The 16,689-nt window shown below is 36.8% G+C and overlaps 1 protein-coding gene across 2 annotated transcripts in view; it reads right to left on the reverse strand.

Moving 5' to 3' along the window:
- The window catches only part of LOC113099998 (thyroid hormone receptor alpha-A), a 36,263-nt gene extending 20,998 nt beyond the window's left edge, over positions 1 to 15,265 (reverse strand). For both annotated transcript variants that reach the window (XM_026264867.1, XM_026264865.1), the window contains exon 1: positions 14,559 to 15,265. The gene's annotated coding sequence lies outside the window, so the exon portion shown is untranslated. The remainder of the gene's footprint in view (positions 1 to 14,558) is intronic.
- Between the last annotated feature and the right edge of the window lie 1,424 nt (positions 15,266 to 16,689).

The following is a 16,689-nucleotide window of genomic DNA, read 5'->3' on the forward strand; positions in this document are numbered from 1 at the left end:
TTATAAGGTAGTTGTTAAATTTAGGGTATTGGGTATGATTATAGATGTCATGCATTATATGTACTTTATAAGCACTAATAAACAGCCAATATGTTTATAATAGGCATGCTAATAAGCAACTAGTTATTAGTGAGAATTGGACCTTATACTAAAGTGTTACCGTATTTTTTTTTTCAGTGTGAATGCTTCTAATGTGCCTCACAGACTCTTTACAGAGTTAAACAGTCTTTACGAGGCCTTCTTAAACCATCAGATAATCTACTGCTTGTTACTGTGGTAACTGTCCTATTTGGCCTTCAACAGCAAGTGAAGAACAGAATATCGTTGTTTTTCAGAGTGATTATTTCAGGTGCTGGCAGCTGAGGTCAAGAGGGTTGAAAACAAATGAATGAAAGGATCGATGCCCTCTATGTGCTGCTGATAACAACTGTGTCTCTTCACTGTGGCTGTGAGCAAAGGAACCTTTGCATGAGTCAGAGCAGCACATAACACTCACGAGGAGACAATGTGATGAGCCGGATGAAGAATCAGATTTATCCCTGACATTGTGATTCATTAAATTGCTAGTGCAGAGCCGAGCTGACAACCCCGCAGCTCAATGAGACACTTGCGATTGTAGTATATATGCATTCACTGTGAAACACCTCATGACCTTCGATCACCTCATATTAAGACCTACTGCACGCTTTAAGATTGCACGTTTAATTGCATAGCACATGGTGAAAAGAACTTTCAGTATGATCAGTATAAGAAAATATATGCTGATGTCAAATAATACATTCTGCAAAATGATTGTGGCTGATGCATATACTGTACTGTAGCACAGCTAGAAGAGATTTAAGGTGAGGAAAAGCTGTGGAAGAAATCACCAATTCAAATGTCTAAATCCCATCATGTTGTGAACTGAATCATCAGCCCACCCTCATGGCGCTCCAAGCCCGTATGATTTTCTGAGTGTATGATAATCACAGCATCTTGTATTGACCTTTAGCATTAGGTCATAGAACCAAGCTGGATATGGATCATAATTTGAATCCCAAATGAGAAATGTCATAACCACACAATAGCATTGAAACTAAGGTCAATTTACGTAATTGTATGAAGAACTTGAGAACAAAACCCTGTCAGTCAAAAGTTTGAGGTCAGTATGATTTTTTTTATTAAAAGCTGCTTTTAAACTATGCTTAAAATTAATTAAAAGAAACAGTAAAAGAGATTTATAAATTGATAAAAGATTTCTATTTCAAATAAATGGTTTTTACATGTATACTAATCAGAGAATCTTATTATAAGATTGTTTGTTGTCTTATGTTTTTATGTTTACCTATGATTATGATTACCTGACTAAGGACTGCAGACTATCCATTGGCTTAATTTGGTGCAATGCATGAAATGTAAACATTTATGTTTAGATTGTGCATGGTCCCTTTTCAAATAAATTTAAATAAATAAAAACATTTATTATACATTTATAATATTAAGCAGCAAAACTGTTTCATGAGCAAATAAGTATATTAGAATGTTTTCTAAAGGATCATGTAACACTGGATGTTTAAGCTAATGCTGCGAATTATACAAAATGATATTTTTCATAATAGTGAATTATGAAAAATATTTATTTGATATTTATCTTTCCATTTATATTTACCATTAGAGTTAAATAAATGTATATGGCTGTCAATATAATAGAATAATAAAATAATGAAGAATCTTGTGTCTTTTGAAAGCAGAATGAAAACATTTACATTTCATTTTGCATTTGAATTTGCAATATTTTACTACTTTTCTCTCAAATTTGCTGTCGAGCCCCTAGTTTGAAAAACAGAGAGAAATATTTAACCTGACACATACTGTACAGTGTGGCCTTATTTCCCATCAGGTTACAGGCTTGTGTAAGAAAATGCAAAGTGTTGCATTTTTGTCTGTGTCAGATCATGTTAAGTTCAAATAAATATTGCAAAAGACTCCCACATGTTTTCATGTGATGTAAAGGAACACATCCTTACCTTGATCTGCAGTGACAACTAAGCCTAAAGTAAATCTGCCACTGAGTTTCTGTTTGATGCAAAGGACAAATCAGATTTTTGGCCGTAATGCAACATAAATCCAATGTTAAAATGTGGACTTACAACAACCCCTGATCCCCTCTAAGTCTACAAAACACAGGCATTAGGTCCATGAGGTCCATGGCACCAGCAGGATAAGTATTAGATTTAGAGGTAAGCTGGGGCTTAGCAGGACTGTTGTTCCTGGGGAAAAACCTAGAGAACATAATCTAGCAGTATAGGTTCATGCTTAAAAAATTTCTAGGCAAATGTATAGATGGGCAGGAGTTGGATTTAGGTCCTCTGGCAATATCTCAAGAGCTCCCGAGAGGTAATAAAACAAAAACAGAAAAAACAACAGACCCTAGGTTACACAGTAAACATCAGATTCACAGCCAACATCACTTATTATATACTGCACAGCTCCTACAAACCCCAGACAAACAGGGCAATGTATACTCTAAAAGATTTCAACAAAATAATTAAGAATTTAATCAGCGCTTTGTTTCCCAGGGTCAAAACAATGAGGCTTTTTAAATGACTGAATCTTAATTGCAGTCACAGCGCTAAGCTTGGGCAGATCAATTCACACTAAATACAATTAAAAACAGTTGTGCATAGTGACAAACGGCTGTATTTATTATGGGAGAATTCTTTCCTCATTCCTCATTTCACGCAAGGAAATTAAAACGAGTTTTGATGAATACTCAATAATAGCCTATATAAGCATTTATATAAGCAACACCACTAATTTTCTTCTTTATAACAGTCTATACTAAAAGTACTGTAATTAAATTACTTATCCACTGAAAAAGTAAAGTAAGCGATTAATGCTAATTTTTAGGTAATTTAATTACATTTACTTACTTGCGTTACATTCAGTAAATCATTTGAACAGTTCTAAAATCAATATTGAATTTCAAATCTAAAATTACTGTCTAAAGATAAACTTGAATGCGACGTCTTTTAACCCTCTGCACTGCCATGTCTCAGTGCGTAGAGAAGACATGCATTTTCAGATTTATCCTGACAGACATATAGCCACAGTCATTCAGCCCAAAACTGCTAAAAATGGCAATCTGTTGTTATGTTACAGCACGTATATAAACAAATGGCTGTTAACTCAATCTACAGGAGTTGTGTTACTCATAATGAATGAGTACTCCATATGTTTCTATATATGTCTGTGTTTGCCCAAATCACTATCAACCTAGTTTTTTTTTTACTTTGTCTCTGTGGCGCTCAAGGTGTATGGAGCCAGAAGAGTCTCAATAAAGATAAATGCACACACTACAGTCACATATGCACACATAGGATTCATACATGCACACACATAATTCATAAATACACACACAGGATACACAAATGCACACAAAATTCACAAATGCACACACACAATTTAAAAAGCACAGAAGATTCACAAATGCATACAAAATTCAGAAATGCACACAAAATTCAGAAATACACACACAATTTAGAAATGCAAACAACATTTACAAATGCACTCAAGATTCACAAATGCACAGGACAAGATTCAGAAATGTATTTCTGATGCACACACACATATATCTTGATTTACAAACTGCTTGCGGTCTGTGAACTTCACTGCATTTGTGTGTGAATTTTGAGACTCCCTTGACTTGGCTCGACACACAAATGCCTTTTTTTAAACAGGGAATGATCTGCAACCAATCAGATATCTCCCTTGTTTTAGCCAATCACAAGAATGCACCCCACGTGGGGGATTGTTTACTTATAAGCCAATCAGCGAACGACTCACTTTCCTCACGCAGCGAACGACTCACTTTCCTCAGCGAACGACTCACTTACCTCACCCAGCGAGCGACTCACTTTCCTCACGAGTCACGCAGCGAACGACTCACTTTCCTCACCCAGCGAGCGACTCACTTTCCTCAGCGAACGATTCACTTACCTCACACAGCCGGCGACTCACTTTGCGCAGCCAGCGACCCACTTTGCGCAGCGAACGACTCACTTTCCTCACCCAGCGAGCGACTCACTTTCCTCACCCAGCGAGCGACTCACTTTCCTCAGCGAACGATTCACTTACCTCACACAGCCGGCGACTCACTTTGCGCAGCCAGCGACCCACTTTGCGCAGCGAACGACTCACTTTCCTCACCCAGCGAGCGACTCACTTTCCTCACCCAGCGAGCGACTCACTTTCCTCAGCGAACGATTCACTTACCTCACACAGCCGGCGACTCACTTTGCGCAGCCAGCGACCCACTTTGCGCAGCGAACGACTCACTTTCCTCACCCAGCGAGCGACTCACTTTCCTCAGCGAACGATTCACTTACCTCACACAGCCGGCGACTCACTTTGCGCAGCCAGCGACCCACTTTGCGCAGCGAACGACTCACTTTCCTCACCCAGCGAGCGACTCACTTTCCTCACGAGTCACGCAGCGAACGACTCACTTTCCTCACCCAGCGAGCGACTCACTTTCCTCAAGCAGCGAAGTTGAGCGAACGATTCACTTTCCTCACGCAGCGATCAACTCACTTTCCTAAGCGAACGACAGCCGGAGACCCACTTTTCTCAGCCAGAGAGCCACTTTCCTCTCGCAGCGGACCACTGACTCTCTCTTCATGTAGGGACTGAATATTATAATTAAAGTGACTTCTATATTGCATCCAAAAGAATATTTAGATATATTTAAATATTCAAAAAGGTTTAAACATTTTTTTTTTTTTTTACTTTCATTAAAATATTTCAATAAAATGAAATAATTGCCTATTGCAAATTTATGAATCCATGGTTAATTTTTTTTTTCTGCAGTCACTGGGCTAAATGTATTGAGATATTTTTAAATTTATATTTAGTAAAAAATAATAAAAATAAACCTGAATTGTAATCTAAACATCTGTATTTTCATACAATTTAATACAATTGCTGTGTGAACACGTTCATGTGATTGGCTTATAAGTAAACAATCCCCCCACATGGGGTGCATTCTTGTGATTGGCTAAAAGAAGGGAGATATCTGATTGGTTGCTGATCATTCCCTGTTTAAAAAAAAGCATTTGTTTGTAGTGTCAAGTCAGGGGAGTCTCAAAATTCACACACAAATGCAGTGAAGTTCACAGACTGCAAGCAGTTTGTGAATCAAGATATATGTGTGTGTGCATCAGAAATACATTTCTGAATCTTGTCCTGTGCATTTGTGAATCTTGAGTGCATTTGTAAATGTTGTTTGCATTTCTGAATTGTGTGTGTATTTCTGATTTTTGTGTCCATTTCTGAATTTTGTATGCATTTGTGAATCTTCTGTGCTTTTTAAATTTTGTGTGTGCATTTGTGAATTTTGTGCGCATTTGTGCATCTTGTGTGTGTATTTATGAATCATGTGTGTGCATCTATGAATCATGTGTGTGCATATGTGAATGTAGTGTGTGCATTTATCTTTATGAGACTCTTCTGGCTCCATAAAGGTGTGGCACCATCGTAAGTGTGGCAGCACATAGTTATGTTGCCAACTTATACAGACACATGTCACACTATAGCAGAAAGACAAACACATAGCTGCAAGGGAAAACAGGGAGGCGAGGGCACAACAAACCTGACCAACACGTAAATCACGGCGCTGGAATATATATACATGCTCTGTCCTCTTTCACATATCCATGCAGACTCGCACAGGAGGTGAATGAGAGGCCAGACGGAGGCCAGTGAAACCTGATCTGCTTCAATCTTCTGGTTACAGTGCTGTTGCAGAAATGCAAAATGGCTTTTTGGGGAGACGCAGGGGTCACAGCCCAACCCTGGGGACATTTCCACTGCACCTGTGCCTCTTTTAACATAAGCTTGCCACTCTGTACAGTAACTAATAATATACAAATAATAAACAAACAAACAAACAAACAAACTGACACTTCATACACTTATGGTACACAGTACCACTGGTGTGTTTAATATACTGAAGCATCCTTGGTAAGCCTTTCTGGGAAAAGAGGGGTATTTCTGCATGCAGACTGAACAAGGAATTATGAAATTAACCGAATGTATGTTGCGCAAGGAAATATGGAAGTAAACTAGTAAAATTAGGTCATCTGTTGGCAGGCTTACAGAGCTGTTTGATACAAATATTCTGACACCATCTGTGTGCAATGCAGTCAAGAAATATAATTTTCTCTGTAACCCTATAAAAGTCTGTGACCTGATCAACTTAATGTGCCCTTGCAGAAACTTTTCGTGTAACTCACCCACACTCAAGTGCTAACTAAGGTCTAGTATTAGCCAACCTCAAACCCTGAAAAGAGTGTCCAAATGTCCCCGTTCAGTGGGCCAAGTTTTGTTGCTATAATCCATCATACAGTCTGTTCACACTTCTTACATCTGGAAAATGTTTAGGAACCATTCATGCCAAAATACTTCACATCACTAAACTGTTTCCTCAAGCAAGCTGCCAAACTACTACATCCTGTCTGGATTCCCCAGTCCCTCTGACCTCCAGCAGTTTAATATGAAATACAACACATGTATTTCTTGTTATGTAACATTTCAACAGATTAGCAATGAATTGCTCAAAGTCCACTTATGTTATTCTGCATGCCTAAGATGCGTTTTTTCTTTCTTCATGTTATCTTAATGGTTTTTCCATTGTTTTAGTTTCAGTATAACATTATAATAACTTTAATATTTTAACGTTTCTTATCATTTAAAAAGAAACCAATCTGATGTATATTTGAGGCTCAATAATATAGAAAAAATATAAAAAAATATTTCAGTTACAGTTTTTTTCATATATAAATGCAGCATGCAGTTGCATGAAACAATGGTATAAACATCAATCAATGTACATTTTTATAATTGTAATTAATAATCGCAATTAGAATTTCAAGGGAATAATCGACAATTATGTCATAATTTTTATCATAATTGTGCAGCCCTACAATAGACTGCCACTTTCAGCAGTTTTGGGCTGAATGACTGTCGCTATGTCTATCAGGATAAATTTGAAAATCTTGTTTGTGCGCGACTGTTTTGCGTTTATTTTATTATTGACGTTTTAAATAAAAAAGGTTCGCCGGTTCCTGCCTCCTTCTTCCCTGTGACTAAAAACGTTTTACATTGTTACATTGGTGCCGGCGAACATTTTAAATAAAACTTAAATAATAAAATAAACACAAAGCAGAGCGACAGCCCCTCGTCGATGACTGTCACACACAAACAAAATCAAAACACAAAATAAAACCCAGGCCTAGTCCTCTCTCGCCCTTTCATTGTCGTAACTCCTCCTTTTATCCTTCCGGAGCTCCTCTGTGGGACTCGAGACCGACGAGTCGTGCAGGTGTCGCTCTTCTTCTGGCTGTCGGCCCACCCCACTCGTCACGAAAACTGACACAAATCTCTAATATTATCTAACCAGAAATGGCCAAGAAATAATATCGTGCAACCCCACCTACAGCCCATACTCGGGGTCATTTTTAAGTCATCTGTGCTTCATACTGGATTAGTGGATTTAATATTGTAGGCCTGAAAATATAGCACTTTAATGTCCCTTTCTTGCTCTCATTTTTGTTTTTTATTGGTTGCTTAGTTATACAGGGCTCAGGGGAAAGTGAGAAGTTACTTTAATATTGGCTTATTAGGCCCACAAGTCAGAATATATTTTAATAATCCAACTGCAAGACAATAAGTATATTATGTAGCTGCATTCACACACAAATGCATACGCACATGGCATATATTGATAACATGATTAATGAGCAGACATGGAGGGAAGCAAATCATGAAGAACAATGTACTGTAAAACAACTGATGTGTAAGATACAAAGAAGCACAAACTTCTGTTGTTTTGTGCTATTTGAATTTTTTTGCAGAACTCAAAATTCTCTCTGCAACCACTTCCTTCCTCCAGTGGCACAGTCACAGGCGTCTGCTGTACTAACACTGATGCCAACTGACGACAAGTGAGTGCTACAATATTGGATCAAATAAACATAGATCTCCAAAGAAAAGTTACAGACATCTTACATTAAAAAAAAAGGTTGTGAAAGTAAATCTAAAACCTTTTCACAAACTGTATTTACAACCATAATCCCACATCATTAATTTTAGATCTACTGTATGAAGAGAACTGAAGTTGCAGGAACAGGGTAAAACCTCAGGGTGCTTGGATGATTAAATCTAGAAAAGAAAGCCAATCATTCTTCATTATTAAATATCTGAGAAATATAAGAAAGACTTAATTGGAAAATATGGTAACACTTAAGTATAGGGTCCAGTTCACACTAAAAACTAGTTGCTTATTAGCATGTCTATTATTAACATATTGGCTGTTTATTAGTGCTTATAAAGTACATATTATGCATGACATCCATAATCCTACCCAATACCCTAAACTTAACAACTACCTTATAAACTATTAATAAGCAGCAAATAAGGAGTTAATTGAGGCAAAAGTCATAGTTAATGGTTAGTTAATAGTGAGAATTGGACCCTAAAATAAAGTGTGACCGAAAATATTTATTCATGTTTGAAATTTAGCTTACAATCATCTTAGAAATGTGATTTTGTCCTGAATATGGTCGATCAGGGTGCTGTTACTTCATTGTACTTTACCACCAGTGTAGTGATACAGTATCCTATCCCATAAGTGCTTTATCCCATAAAACACTGCGGCCTCATGTCTTTGATCTTTCATAGTAGCCTAATAACATCTCATGATTATAGATTACGGTTTACGGTGCATTTATCTCCACCACGTTAACAACTACATAAACTTCCTCTAAATGTCATCACGTCTTATTTGCATGCATTTTTTACCTGGAAGCTGCTGAACATGTTGGGCTGCTTTTGTACTTAGATTCTTCTGCTCTCACTGTTATAAAATCGGAAGATAATATCTCAGTGTAAATAATCAATATATTTCTACATAAAACCACTAAATACAGAAGAATGGACTTATTGGCCTAATGTATTTTTTTGTTTTAGTTTTTTTGGGGAACATTTTGAATTAAAGTACTGTACACTTCAGTGCCACAGAAAAATCTATTTTTATACAGTAAGAATGCGTTAAATTGACTGGAGCTGGCATTAAAGACATTTACATTGTTACAAACACATTTCTATTTATTTTCAGTAATTTATCTAAATATTTAAAAAGGTTTGCTGCATGGTCTAAATATGCTACACGTATAAACAAATTCTGTTTTATAGTAAAAAAAAACAAAACATAAGTTTCATTTTATTTAATTCAGAAGTCTAATGCCGACTCGAAATGTTTACAAACATTATAAAAAAACAATGTTGACATAGCTAGGATATATTAGTTCCCCTCACTCCACAACAAAGCCTTTCAGTTAACAGTATTTAGAAAAGAACAAGAAGTTAAAATATACAAAGCTATGGATATATAAACGACAAACCAAAACAAACTCATTTAGGCTAAAACGAAATTGAAACCAACGTTGGGTCTCTCATTCGACACAAAATGAAATATTTCTGTATTTGTGATCATACTTAACGGCACAGATTTTGCTACATATTTAAACTCAGCAGTGTGCTCTTTTTTCACATATGTTTTACTGACTGTATTTTATAATGAAAATGAACAGTCTGCATTGTCAATGTAGCAAAGCTTCACTGTGTGAGCGCATGCTATTTTAAAGTAGGTTAGAAGTAACTACTCCTTTTAGTCATAAAGATAATAGGAATTGCCTCTATGTGTACATTCACAATAAAAACAATTCTTTGTGCTTTTGTAATATAAGCCTAAAGAAAAAGAGGATGCCTAGCTCTGTTTCCTTTCACGCAGCACAAAAATGAACCGAAACTGCATACTAGGCTTCTTGTTGCACAGTTTTTTGTTCATTTTCTTAATTTATTATTTAAGTAAAAACATATTTCTCGTGTAGGCCTGTTTATTTGTTATAATAATAATAATAATAATAATAATAATTCTTTACATTTATATAGTGCTTTTTTTAATCAAAGTGTTTTACATTGTCAGGGGGTATCTCCATATATAGGCCTATATATAGCCTAGCTTTTTTTATGTTTTTCTCTGCTATAATATTAATTGCAGAAGCTTATTTTCTAGCTAATAGTGTTAAAACTGCTAACTGAAAATAAGAGAGTAATAGAATAAAAGGACTAAACAGCAAATCAAATGCAGCACCATACTTTTTCAAAGGCAATTAAGTCTCAGCGTAGCACACTGGCTTTTAAATGAGCAGAAATTAAAATGTTCCCAAGTATAAATTCTCAACCATTGGAATTCAATATAATATGTGTACAAAATGAAGTGAAAATTAAGTGCACGTTATTTTATTTGGGGGGGGGGGGGGGGTAAACATATGACATGTAGAGAACATTTGAAATACAATATTTGTCTGAGCATGCAATACAGTAGGTCAAAAATTAAATGTGAAACTCTAATGATTAATGATTAGGCTTAGATAACAGAGTAACACTGAGGTAACACTTACGTAAAATTTGTCAAGACAATATGTCTTCACTAACAGAAGACAGGATCAAATCTGGAAATTCCAACAGCAGCTTTTTACAGGCAAACTTTACAACATGAGAAGTTACTTTAATAATGTCCCTGAAAACCACTGAAGACTTTCCTGAGAAATGGGATAACCTTTCACAGGTGAGAATGTGTTTATTTGTGTTTAAATATGTATTAATTAAATACTACATGTTTTTATATTCTAACTTTATAATGTTGTGTTAGCTGACACCTTCAAAATGTTGTACTGAGTTAATTTAGCATAGTCACCTGCTGACATCTATTGCAGATATTAATATGGATGCAGACACACAGTTAGTTTGCTCTTCAGTGTTCATGGCCCAGATGTGTCCCAATAGAAACAGTAGCTTTAGAGGCATCTGTCTCTATGTTCCTGACAACCTCTGTGTTATTTAATATTATTTCAGACCTTACATTTTTTTATTGAAATTGAAATTTGACTTGCAGTGGAAACAGAAGTGCTAATGTTAACTTGTTTCTGTTTTGAGGTTTTAGCCTAGAAACTTATGTCAACCCATCCAGTCATTAAAAAAGAAAATGAATATATATAGGCTATTATAAAATGAAAAATAAAACAAATAAAAAAAACTTAAACATGCAGATGAATATATTCAAAAAATCTGACTTATAACTGAATGGAAGATTCTCCAAAACAACTATGATAAAGCCTAGCATATGAAACTGTGCATAACTGCACCTTATATTAGGATACTTGTGATTATTTTTGTCCAGACCACTATAACACCTGACAGTTTCAGGCATTATCTGTCTCTTGTAATGCATGTTCTACATGCTTCAGGCACGTAAAGACATGACTGCTGAGCTATAAACGATCATCAAGCTAAATCCGTTCTCTCAGAAGCCCGCTCCAGAAAGAGCACTAAAAATAAAGCACTGTAAAATAGAACACAAACAGGGCACCATTTGGCATCGTAAGCGCCAACGACTGTTGAAAACACGGCACAGAGTTTCTGCACATGGACGAATAACTCTCTGTACATTGTGTTCAGACAGAGCAAGGGTTCCCTCATATGAACTGCCGCCTGACGTCAACATATAGTGAATGCAGATCGGGACGTCAGCGCTGTTATGCAACCGAACTATTTAACTTCCCCGACAAGCGCACAGTGGAGATTCACCCCCAAATGCAGGACACGACGTGTTGGGTCGCATCGGCCATAGAGACCCACTGAAGTGCGCTTCCATGCTCGTAAACAGCGTCCTCGCTGTCTGAAGCTGAAACCTGAGGAAGACTGGAGCTGGCGGACTATTTATCGCATATGTTCCAGAGTCTAGGTTCTTTAAGGACGCGCGTTCCCATCGTGCTCTGAATTATTTAGCCCCTCACAACCAAGATCAGCTCTTGTGCTTTTATTCAACCCTGTGCTGCATCCGCCGAGGCTGCCACGATTATGACATTTTGGCTGATATTTCAGATTATTTCGACTGGTGGTTTAATTAGGTCAAGTTTAGTCTACCATTCACATACACAAGAAACAGTAGATTTCCTGCAACACTTTGTAAACCAATATTCCACAGGGTTGAATGATTAATACAAAATTTAAATGATAACAAATGTTTTCAATAGCCCATTTCGCTTTTGGGGTCCACTTTGCATTTAGACTGACTATTATAGCAGTGTAATGTTAATTGTTATTATTTGTTGTAAATATTATATATTTGTAAAACATAAGTTCTTACCTTTCACTGCCCGACCTACAACAGTTAATAATATTGTGAACAAATCAACCATGTATATGTTTCATTTTTGATGCTTTGACCTTGTAATCAAAGTGCCACGACTGGCCCTTCCAGTGAAAGTGAAAATGACTTCTCTCCAGTGGTGTTTACAGGACGACTTTAATCATTTAATACACTTAAACCTTGCAACTTTAAAATAACGTGAGTAGAAAGCACCAAATGTTTCATTTACAATGCTTGTTATGCCTTGTTAATCATTTTGTTCATTCATACTGACTGCAAACTTTAGCAAAAAAAGCAACCTGGCAACAATCATTTTCAGTGTCACCTTATGTTATCTGGGTCACAACACAAGGCTTCAAATAGCAGTGGGAGAGGAGACAGTGACACACACCCTGATGCAGTTAAGATACCGCAGCACAGTAAGAACATCTACAAGAAAGTAAAAGCAAAGCATCACTGTTAAGCCCCATTCACAATGGCAGCAATGCAATAAATGTGGTCACAGGTGGTTTACTGTTGGTTTCATACTCTGTCTACTTGGCTTCAAGCTGTATCGAGGCAGATCCCTCATTTGCAAAAAGTTAATATCTGCTCAACAATTGATGCTTCTGTTGCTTGTGCTTCCAAAAATCGACAACTCTCAGTGCAAGTGAATAACATCCGGACACCTCTTCAGTGTGAACGGGCCTCGAGTACGGAACAACAGAACTTCATTACATATGTAAGTTTGGTTTGGGTTTGGTCGCATAATACACTACTGCACCGGAGAAAGAAATTATATATTACAAATAATATTTTATTTTAATTTCTCTTCAATTCACTTCAAATTCCCTCTTTTGTATGGCAATGAATGAATACAACTGGAATCACAATTAGATCAAAAACAGGCAACTATGTAATAACTGCAACCGAGCTGTTGAAACTTAGCAACAATATCCTGCTAATTAGTCTTTTGTAATTTTGTGTTCATTTGACTTTGTGACAACATCTTTAGATTTAGGGGAAGTCGTGGCCTAGTGGTTAGAGAGTTTGACTCCTAAACTTAGGGTTGTGGGTTCAAGTCGCGGGCTGGTAATACCACGACTGAGGTGCCCTTGAGCAAGCCACTGAACCCCCAACTACTCCCCGGGCGCCGCAGCATAAATGGCTGCTGTGTGTGTGTGTGTGTGTGTGTGTGTGAGCGTGCACTTTGGATGGGTTAAATGCAGAGCATGAATTCTGAGTATGGGTCAGAATACTTGGCTGAATGTCGCTACAACACAACTGTTGTAGATGTATTTTATCTGCCCATTAAACTGACAGTTTTCTTCAAAGGGGCCTATAAATGTAAGAATTACAAAACTGCCCTGATAAATGATGAACCTGTATCAAGGTGAAATGATTGACTGATTCCTTGCCACCCACAAATAATCCACTAAAATCCACCATAAGGCATAAAAACACCTACATGTACATTTAACATTATTAAACCCAAGGACAAGTCATTCAACAAGAATCTTAAGAACACTGCTGTTCAATTCTTGATTCTGATTGGTCAATCGCCGCAGGGTCAAATATTTCTGAAAAATTATTTTCCCACACAGTTGTTCCTTATCTACAAGTAACTTAATAAAACCAATCAAATTATTATTTTACACCCATAGACAGACAGATAGATAGATAGATTATATATATATATATATATATATATATATATATATATATATATATATATATATATATATTGATTCTGATTGGTCAGTCGCTACAGGGTCAAATATTTCTTAGAAATTAATTTCCCAGGGAAACATTGTATTGCCCCATGTTTGCCACAGTCGCTCTTTCTCTATAAGTAATTTAATAAAACCAATCAATATTTCAATTCCATGCAAACAAACACACACACACACACACACACACACACACTTTTGGTTGATACAAACGCAAAACCCTATCTGTATATATCGCTTTACAAATGACGATGTAATTGTTTCTACATGACAGTAGGGTGTAAACAACTTGCTCTCCAGCGCCAGTCATCTCGAATGCAATTATAATTCTCCATTTATTATAATGGTTATGCACTCTTTACACGAGCGGGAACTAAGTTAACTAGTCTTTGGCTGTGTTTGCTAACCCAGAACTCGGTAATAGCCCTCATTAGTGTCCTCGTATGCCGTGTGCAAAGTGCAAAGCCTCAAACCACGCGCAGCGACGCGATGACGCCGCAGATGTGTCTCAGCTCTGCGCCTTCGCGCGCTCTATAAGTGGACACCTCTGAAGTGAGAAGCTCAACAGGACAGCTGACCGCAGGACAATTACTCACCCGCTTCCTTGGGAAGAATGACAAACTGCTTCCAAAAGCCGAGATGGTCCACTGAAGTACCACCAGTCTTCTTGACGAGCGGTCTTCGTCGAGAATCGCCTTTCGGCGGGTTGCGATACCCTTTCAAACTAAAAGAACTAGTTAAATGAATAGCCTGTATTCGGAATATATGCACTTGGAGGCAGTTAATACAGATTTTGTTTGTCTGTGAGTGAAAACGATTAGGTCTCGGCTGCCACAACAAGAAAATACACGAGCTTTACTATAATCGCTCCACCCCCTTTACGGTAAGGACGAGCTGATGGTATAGAAGTATGTGATTATATCAAATGCTGCTCTCTACAGGTTCCCAGCCGCTTAAACCTCTTAGCCCTGTGTGAGATGGATGACCCTGTGTGTAAAAGCACTTCCCGAGACAGCTGGGTGGTTGCCAGAGCCCCCACATCTATACATCTCGTCCTTGAATCGTTCTGATCTTACAGCATGTAGCATATATATGTTCTATATATTTATTTATTTATGTATTTATTTATTTATTTATAATTCAATTATATTCAGTCCAATCAATGTCAGAGTGGTGTAACCAAGATGTCTAAAGTCGTTTTGTTATCATGTGACAAAACAACAACAACAACAAAAGGGGAAGTCGTGGCCTAATGGTTAGAGAGTCAGACTCGCAATCGAAGTTCGAGTTCGAGTCTTGGGCCGGCAGGAATTGAGGGTGGGGGGAGTGCATGTTCAGTGCTCTCTCCACCCTCATACCATGATTAAGGTGCCCTTGAGCAAGGCACTGAACCCCCAACTGCTCCCCGGCATAAATGACTGCCCACTGCTCCGGGTGTGTGCTCACAGTGTGTGTGTTCACTGCTCTGTGTGTGTGCACTTTGGATGGATTAAATGCAGAACACGAATTCTGAGTATGGGTCACCATACTTGGCTGAATGTCACGTCACTTATAAACTTCTAACATCGCTTTATATAAAAAAAAAAAAAAAAAATGATATTTTTGTTTTTACACAAAAATGGCACTTTTTGTTTGGGTTAAATTAAGCAACCTTGACTAGAATTGAATGATTTTGTATTAAACATTTTTTATTTGGAAAAATATATTTGAAAACATTTTTGATAAAGATTAATATGTGTGCAAGTTAAGTGTTATAGAACATTTATTTAAAAATTAACGCATAAATTGTCAAAACAACGTTTTTGAACAGAATCATAACCAACATGAATACGGAGATTATACTTTTAGGAAAATGGATTTACATCCCGTGGTAACTAGGAGTTAAGCTCCAGTCTGGATCCAGAACACCTGAGAAGAGATGATGCTGACCCTGAATCAACAAACAGAACTAACAAATATTGCTACATGTGTGACTGCATCATATAATAATTGATGTTAATAATATTCATAGTCTGGCTGACTAACTCTTGTATAAATTTTTCTGAAAAATCCTGTCATACGTGCACAAACTGACAGTAACCACTGATAAGCTACGACTAAATATTGTAGAAACTTAATTTTCTGTAAAGTTGCTTTGTAATGATTTGTATTGTTAATAGGGCTATACAAATAAACTTGAACTGAAATAAATTATGTCTAGTATTAATGATTAGACAGCAGACAGGGTGTATTCAATTCAGTATATGAGATCATCTTTCTCAATATAAACATTTTAATGACATTAGTCCAGCAGTCATCAGTAAAACATAAACACACACATATTATGCATTTTTCATTTACATTACCTCCATACCCTGGGGCTTGTGTCTCAGTCAGCGAGTCAATACATGTGCATTAATAAATACATGCTGACAAAAACACCAAGGGCTGTGTGGTTAATTGTTTCCAGTCTCATTGGTGTAACTAGAGTAAAAAAAAAAACAGTAATACTTTACTGAAAGCCTTTTTATATAATGCATTATAAGTAGTTTTAATGCATGAATTATGCCTTGTAATGCAGCTAATAATGCATTGTATGATGTAATGAATAATTGTATCCAAATATATTATAATGCTTATTTCTTCTTTCTTACACCTTTTGAAAGTATAAAACACATGGTAAACAAAACTTCAAATATTATGCATTTTAACATTGGTCACAATTATCTATGAAAAGATAGAATGCAT

The sequence above is a fragment of the Carassius auratus genome, unplaced genomic scaffold (assembly GCF_003368295.1).
Source record: "Carassius auratus strain Wakin unplaced genomic scaffold, ASM336829v1 scaf_tig00217098, whole genome shotgun sequence".
Taxonomy (NCBI): domain Eukaryota; kingdom Metazoa; phylum Chordata; class Actinopteri; order Cypriniformes; family Cyprinidae; genus Carassius; species Carassius auratus.